This window comes from Macrotis lagotis, chromosome 2 (assembly GCF_037893015.1).
Source record: "Macrotis lagotis isolate mMagLag1 chromosome 2, bilby.v1.9.chrom.fasta, whole genome shotgun sequence".
NCBI lineage: Eukaryota > Metazoa > Chordata > Mammalia > Peramelemorphia > Peramelidae > Macrotis > Macrotis lagotis.
Window position 1 is genome coordinate 234,212,253 of NC_133659.1, and position 8,563 is coordinate 234,220,815.

Consider the following 8,563-nt stretch of genomic DNA (forward strand, 5'->3'; position numbering starts at 1 on the left):
CTGTGAACTCATCCAACCTTTCTGGAGAGTAATTTGGAATTACACCGAAAGGGCAACAATTTTGATCCAGCAACACCACTACTGGGTATATACCCTGAAGAGATTATGAAAAAGGGTAAAAAATATAGCTTGTACAAAAATATTTATAGCAGCCCTGTTTGTGGTGGCAAAGAATTGCAAATTGAGTGAATGTCCATCAGCTGGGGAATGGATTAATAAACTGTGGTATATGCCTGTGATGGAACACTATTGTTCTATTAGAAACCAGGAAGGATGGGAATTCAGGGAAGCCTGGAAAGATTTGCATGAACTGATGCTGAGCAAGATGAGCAGAATCAGAAGAACACTGATGATGATCAACCTTAATGGACTTGCTCATTCCATCAGTGCAACAATCAGGCACAATTTTAGGATATCTGTAATGGAGAATACCATCTGTATCCAGAGAAAGAATTGAGAAGTTTGAACAACGACCAAAGATTATTACCTTTAATTTAAACAAAACCCATTATCTTATTATGTAATTTTGCTGTCTCTCATACTTTATTTTTTTTCCTTAAGGATATGATTTCTCTCTCATCACATTCAATTTAGATCAATGTATACTATGGAAACAATGAGAAAAACTAACAGACTGCCTTCTGTGGGGAGGGGTGGAGGGAAGCTATATTGGGGGAAAAATTATAAAATTCAAAATAAATAAATAATTGTTTTTTAAAAAGGGGAGTAAAGAAAGCTCTCCTCTCCAACAAAACTTCATAAAGATCTGGAAAATGCATTAAGCCAAATCCTGATAGGGCAACCCAAGAAAAATAAATTACAAATAAATCATTTGTCCAGTCCAAGTAAACTAGATAAGCAAAGGTTTGGAGACACTAAGAATGAGGGTACAGAGTCAGCTGGAGTAGGCACTTCAGCCCCTAGGAAGAGGCTATGCACTGGAACAAGGAGAGGTCCCAGACCAATATTGAGGTACCACATTCAGGATGCAGAGGAATGATGACAGGAATCCTAGACCAAAAGGGAATTTACAATTGTTATTCTGAGATACCAGAGCTTCCCAGGTGAGTCTGGCAGCACTCTATTATTGCTCAGACCAAAATTCAGGTCAAAAAAGAAGGTGCAACAATCAGACTTCTATCTTGCAACAGATGAGTTTAGGAACTCTATGCTTGCAATCCCCTAGCCTGAGCTGTCCCTGAGATCCTGGGGCGGGGGGGGGGGGGGGGGGGGAACAAAGCTCAGTACTCCAAAAAAAGCAGTAATAGAAGCAGCCCAGAAATTACCTTCAGAAGGGAATATCAAGTTAGAAATTAGGAAGTAGACCAGAAGAATGAGCAAACAAACCAAAAATCCAACAACAAAGAGTTAATTCTCAAAGACAACACACAAAGCTTCAGATAAAAAAACAAAAATTGGGCATAATCAACTAGAATTCCTAAAAGAAATGAAGCAAGAGTTTCTAATAAAAAGTTAAAACTTTTTTCAATCAATGAAATGAAACTGCTAGAGGGAAAATTTAGAAACTAATTAAGAGTTAAAGAAGAATTGCAAAAGGAATTAACATCTTGACACAAGAGGTACAAAACCTTGAAAAAATCAATAGAGATTAAAATGCATCAAATAGAAGCCAGACAATAAATATTAAAACAAAATTTAAAGATGGAAAAAATAGGAGAAAAGTGTAAAGTGTCTCGTGGAAAAAATAATTGCCCTACAAAATAAATCAAGATCAAATTTCTTTTTGGCAAGGTTTTGAGTTTTATGTTTTTCTCCCCTTCCCTTCACCCTCCTGCTCTGGACCCAGCTCTGGACCTTGGCCACCTATGGGTTAGGAGACGCCTGGGGGTGTGAACCCGCCCACATGGGTGCTGGGAACGCCCCAGTAACAGGAGTGGCTCCGCCCATGAGGGAGGAACAGGGGAGGAGCTCGGGGGAGGAGCAGAAGACTAGATAAGGGATGGGACTGGGCAAGAGGAGAGCTTTTTTCGCTGTTATGTAAGCAATAAAGACCTGCTTGTTAGACTGCAACCGGGTGTTCTGTCCAGTTATTGCCCTCCTTCCCCAAAGGAGGGTCCGTGCGTCCGAAGACCGGGGAAAGGTATGTATCCAGGCGAAGGCTCGGGATAGGTCCCCGAGCAGCTGGCGCCCGAACAGGGACCAAGGGAATTTCCGCCTGGCCTCCCTTAACAGGGAGAAGAGCTGGACAGCCTCAGATTAACTTGAGATTAATCTGGGACGAAGTTATGGGGCAGGAAATGGGTTTTCCCCTGATTAGACCCGAAGAAAAGGCAGTTCTAGCTTGTCAGTTATATAAATTAGGCAAGCGGCATCAATTTAAGCCACATATTAAGCAGTGCCGTGAATTTGTAGATAAGGTGTGGGGGTTCTCCCCTTGGTTAGAACATTCAGGGATTACCAAAGAGAACTGGGAGACAGTTGGGCAACAGCTGGCTTCTTTTGATGAGTCATGCCCTGGAATCCTAACTGACCAGGACTTCTCCTTTTATTCTCTCATAAATACAATGTTACAGGGGGGTCCTCGTCCCTGTGGGCGAGAAACAATTGGCACACAAGTGGGAGAATCATTAGGAGAATCTTCTGAGGAGGAGGGTTGTAATAATCCTCCTCCGATTTATCCTTGGGCAGAACTTAGAGAAACTTATAAGAAACATAATAAATATGGAGCTAGGAAGAATATGGAGGAAGTTAGAATCAGGGCTGTGGCGCAGCAGAAATTAAGACCCAGGACTGTGGCGCAGCAAACATTGAGAAAGGAGGAAGTGTTTAGGCCACACCCACAGGCAGAGACAGATGAGGAAGAAGTCTCCACCTCTCTGTCCGCTATGACTCTGAAACACCGAACCAGTTTCACCTTTGGCTCTTCTAGGGGTCCTGCTCCAGAAAGTCTCATAGCACACAGTCTTAAAGTGGCTGCTGAAGGAGGGGAAATTGTAGATTGGGAAGATTGGGGTATTACTCCAACTCTTTGTCCTGTTTTTGATGATGGCCAGGGTGGCAATCGCCGTCATGAGCCAGTTCCTTTTAAAGTATTGAAAGAACTCAAGGAAGCTGTTGCCAAGTACGGCCCCTCTCCGCCATATGTGAAACATTTATTAACTAATGCCACTGCTGCATGGCCCTGGACCCCTTATGATTGGCAAGAGGTTGCTGGTGCAGTGCTCACCCCAGGACAAGCAGTTACTTTTACTGCCCTTGTAAAGAGAGAGGCAGAACAGTATATAGAGGAGAGAGGTATCACCAACCCTGATGAGGCTTATGAGATGATTACAGGGACAGGAAGATGGAAAAGACCTAGAGACCAAATACATTTACAGCCTATGGTATTCGCAGCTATCCAACTCTGCCATGTCAGAGCCTTTGGGAAGCTAGAAGCCCAAGGGGCAGAAAGGGAGAAACTTATTGGTCTTAAACAACGAGCCAATGAAACCCCTACAGATTTTATCAGCAGGGTACAAGAAACAGTCGTACGTGTTTTAGGACACGCAGCTGGTTCCAAACTGCTTATTCCGCAGTTGGTAAAAGAGGGTCTTCGCCCTGAATATCAACAGCTCTTGACTGGTTTGGGCGCTAATCCCTCCATAAGTGATATAATCGAGTGCCTCTTAGAGGCCCCCCCTAAAAGTAGAGAACACCAAGCCATGGCGATAGCCATAGCTCAGGGGATTAGTGAAGGCCTTAAACAACAAAAGGGTGTTTGTTTTAATTGTGGAAAAGAAGGGCATTTTAAGGCACAGTGTCGTGCAGGTCAAAAGAAGGGCAATAAACCGCCCACCTGCTATTCCTGTGGAAAAGGCGGACATATGGCAAAGTTCTGTAGATCTAAGAAAACATTGGTTCCGGGAAATGGGAGGAGGGGCCCTCCCCGTGGGGGCCCCGACACCAGAGCCTATCCGATTACAGTAGCCTCAGAGATGCCCATGGGGCCAGACCTGGAACCAAAAGGGTTGCAGGAGCGATATCAGAGGGAGCTACAGAACGAGAGGATCTAGGTCAAACTATTCTAACAGTTGCTGAGCAGGGAAAGGAAGAGGATTCATTAATAATCACCCCCTGGAGTACTGCCTCTATAGAAGTGGTCCCGGCCACATTTCCCTGACTAATAGTGGGTGCTACAGGATATTCTCCTGTACTTGTCCACACCCAACTACTGCCATCTGGTGACACTACTGTATACCTTACCAACCCACACTGCTACCCAGTAACCCTTCCCCCTGTCATGGCTATTGGCCGAGGAATATCTTTGCCATGGATTGAGAGTGAGAGTGTCCCACAAGTAAATTGGTGCACTGAAGTCCGATTACAACGGCCTATTATACAGATAAATATAGAAGGTAAATTAGTGTCAGGAATGATCGACACTGGAGCTGATGTCTCTGTTATTGATTCAGCACAGTGGGACCCCTCTTGGCCACTTATGTCATCTACCACCCCTATTTTGGGGGTGGGAGGCCACCAAGGGGCTAGAAAAGCAGAGCGTCATTTGAGATGGAGTTATGAAGGACAAAGTGGTTTTATTCGTCCCTTAAAGATTACGGGACTAGGCTCTGCCCTGTGGGGTAGAGATTTGTTACATCAGTTACAATTGTATCTTACCACCCCTGAACATTTGGCAACAAACTCCTAGGGGCTACTGTTATGGTGAGTTGCCCAAAGATTACTTGGAGGAGTGATAACCCTGTGTGGGTGGAACAGTGGCCCCTTTCTACGGAGAAGCTCACCGCATTAAAAGATATAGTTAAGGAATTATTGTTACAACACAGAATTGAGCCTACCACCAGCCCTTATAATTCTCCAGTATTTGTAATAAAAAAGAAAGCTGGCACCTGGAGAATGCTTATTGACTTACGGGCGGTGAATAAAAGAATGGTCCCTATGGGCCCGCTACAGACGGGTCTTCCTTCTCCTGCCTTTATACCTAGAGAATTTGTTATAAAGATAATAGATATTAAGGATTGTTTTTATAGCATTCCCCTTCACCCTGAGGATAGGGATAAATTTGCATTCTCGGTACCATCAAAAAATTTTCAAAGCCCGTCAATCAGGTATCAGTTTACTGTATTACCTCAGGGAATGGCCAATAGTCCAACTATGTGCCAAGCATATGTTGCAGCTATTGTTCACCCGCTGCGCAGTAAGTACCCCAAGGCCATCATAATCCATTATATGGATGATATTCTCATGGCTACTAAGCAAGCCACGGAGCTAGAAGGATTAACAAAAGAAATGCTCCTTTCCTTGAGTAAATATGGGCTTCAAGTGGCTCCTCATAAGATACAAGATACTAGCCCTTATCAATACCTTGGTCACACCCTTAGTGAAGGGAGGGCATCTAGAATACCCCCAAAGGTGAATTTAGAGAAATGTAGTACCCTTAATGATTTCCAGAAACTTATTGGTTCCATACAATGGATACGTTCTACAGTTCCTATTCCTGATGATTTGATGTATCCTCTTTATGATATCCTGAAAGGAGATTCCACATTGACCTCACCCCGGTATTGGACCCCACAAGCCAAAGAGGCCATGACACAGATTTTGTCCAGGTGTCATGAGTCTATAGTTCAATTTGATCCTGAGCAACCTATATTTGCTACCATTTTAAATCAAAGGTCACATATTGGTTGCCTCTATCAAAAGCAAGGTGTCATAGAATGGCAATATTTCCAGAGAAGTAAAAGAAGCATCCCTTGTAAATTTACAATGCTGGCCAATTTATTCCTAGCTATGTCTGATCGTTGTCTTTGTATGTTTGGAAAATATCCTGTTTTAAATATTTGTGCTTCTGAAGGTGCTCTTCGTTATTTTACTGACTCTATCCCTGAATGGGCTGCCCTACTCACTTCATGTGATGTCATCAATCTTCCATTACCCCCAACGCTGCGTGGATGGGACAGTCTTCCATTACAACCCCCACCACAAATTATTTCCCCTACCCCTGTTGATGGACCAAATGTGTTCACAGACGCCACCAAAAATAAATGGGCAGCCTTTTACGTCCCACAAAAGCAAATATTGCAGGTTTTTACCACTGAGTATACCTCAGCCCAGAAAAATGAACTCCTTGCTGTTACACGTGCTCTTGCTTATCTTGCCGACGTGCCTGTTAATCTTATCACTGACAGTCTATATTGTGCTACAGCACTTCGAGAACTCCCTACAGCTTTTATCAATCCTCGTGTTAGTACTATTGCTTCTTTGTTAGCAGACCTTCAAAATCTTCTCCTCTCTCATCATTGTCCTGTGTTTGTGCTGCACGTCTGTTCCCATGTCTCTACTATTGGGCCCATCTACAGTGGTAATGATACGGTAGATCGAGCATTGCTATGCCCTTTACTTTCAGAAGCCCATCAGGCACATGATAAGTACTATCTTTCAGCTCGTTCTCTTTGTCATCTGTATGGCATCACTAAAGATCAAGCCAGGGATATAGTGAAACGATGCCTTGGCTGTGCTCCATTTCGTCCCCCACCCATTGATTGTGCTATTAATCCCCGCGGAGACCGTCCTAATGCTTTATGGCAGATGGATGTTATTCACTATGGGAAAACCCTTATTCATGTCTCCATAGACACCTTTTCTAATTTTGTCATGGCATCAATTCAACCTGGTGAGGCAGCCCGCCATGTTATAGCACATCTTTTAACCTGTTTTTCCACTTGTGGAGTTCCTACAGCCATAAAAACAGATAATGGCCCTGCATATTCTTCCAAGGCGTTTGCAAACTCTTGTCAAGAATTTTCCATTTTACACAAAACTGGAATTCCATATAATCCCACTGGTCAGGCCATAGTTGAACGTGCTAACCGCACCCTTAAAACCCTCCTCATTAAACAAAAGGGGGAGTCAGTGGTCGTGGCGGCCTTATATATACACAATTAGCACAGGCCGTATACACCATGAATTTTCTTCAATTGAGAGATGATGGTACCTCCCCAGCTTTGCGTTTTTTCGCAGGAACTTCACGAACACTCCACACACACGCAACTAGCCATCCCTCTCCCTGCCCAATAGGCAACCGAGTACTGTGGAAAAGCCCAAATGGCCAATGGCATGGCCCAGGCTTGGTAATTATAAATGGACAAGGGTATCTTTGTATTCAACCAGATCCAAATCCGGATGGCAAAGAAAAGGAGAAACCAGTTTGGGCTCCAACCAAGTGGGTCAGAGACCTCGGAGCAAAAGCGTGAGGTGATTGATCTTGCTTTCTCACTTTATGAGGAACTCCAAATTCAGGATCTTTACCAACGACAAGGATATTTGGCATCTGTATTGCAGAACTTCTTGACCCAGCAATCATCCATGTGGACCACCCAAAATCATATAAATTGGGCACTTCAAAAGGAAATAGATGCTTTGATCCCTGTAGTAGTTTACATTGGGAATGAGCTTGCTTACCATGAATTGATAACCCAAATTCCTTGTCACTATAGATATAAACCATTGTATGTCACTCCATTACAGGTAAATCTTACCAACTCTTCTTTTGTTGGTTCATGGCTTCGGATACGGGCTGCATTACAGGGGTACACTACTATCTCATAATGCTTCATCAGACATTCATCAGTTAGCCTTATTGCTTCAAGAACTGAGAAATATTTCGACTGATTTTTCAAATCATCAAACTGCTGCCTTTAATATTGCTAATTATCTCAAGCATTTACAATTTTTACAGTGGTTATTCAGCTGGATAGGTCCTGTTGCCATATTATTTCTCCTTTGTATTTTTGGCCCCTGCTTGATACGGTTTTTAATATCCCTAATGAAGACTGCCTTGATCAACATCAAGGCAGATACCATGTCTCTTATTCATCGCACTCCTCGTTCAGCACCAATATAAATATTTATTATCCACCGTTTTGCATCTCATCTTTCCTGGTGAAAGCGACTGCAGGCAGCGCTTTCTCTAAGGATTGAGGCCTTCTGCCAGAACTGTCCTATATTACTGCAAAATAGAAAGAAGAATGCACATCACCAGTGCTTGTACTTATAACTACATTTTTTGTGTGCTAGAATAGTTAAAATTATATTTTATAGAGTTATTTAAGAATGCATTCAAATTTTATATTAATTGGTTATTTAAAAATTCTTAATAAATTTATATAAGAGGTTCCTCAAGACATTCTAATTGATTCTAAAAGTTATTTTTTTTTGACTGGTCTTAATTGGTTCATAAAAAAAAACCAATAATATGTGTAGTTAAACTTCAATGAGACATTTTCACATCTCTCTACTGGCCTGGAGGGATAGGAAAATGTTCCTATATTCTGGGATTGATGCCGGCCAGGGCATCAATCACAGCTTGGTTAAAAATGATTGTTTTCTGTGAGTTCGTACATATGTCTGTGTATGTGTGCTTAATTCAGATCTGAAATAATTTTATTATTATAGGATATTAAGACTATGATTATTTCTATCCTGCCTCTTTTGCTACATATGCTTGCTGCAAAAATACGCTATCAAAGGCTGACCCTCGTGTTCTTCTCCAGAATCCCAGAGAACGACCAAAAATGGACACTACCCCTGTCTAAACATAAAGGGG

At 42.5% G+C, this 8,563-nt stretch overlaps 1 long non-coding RNA gene across 2 annotated transcripts; it reads left to right on the forward strand.

Annotated features, from left to right (window-relative positions):
• The first annotated feature begins 2,001 nt into the window (after positions 1-2,001).
• On the forward strand, positions 2,002-7,875 carry LOC141514369 (uncharacterized). Of its 2 annotated transcripts, none has more exons than XR_012476015.1 (2): positions 2,002-2,101; positions 7,486-7,875. It is a non-coding gene; the product is annotated as an uncharacterized LOC141514369 (long non-coding RNA). The 2 variants fall into 2 exon arrangements; XR_012476016.1 differs by lacking the exon at positions 2,002-2,101 and adding an exon at positions 6,865-7,212.
• The last annotated feature ends 688 nt before the right edge of the window (positions 7,876-8,563 follow it).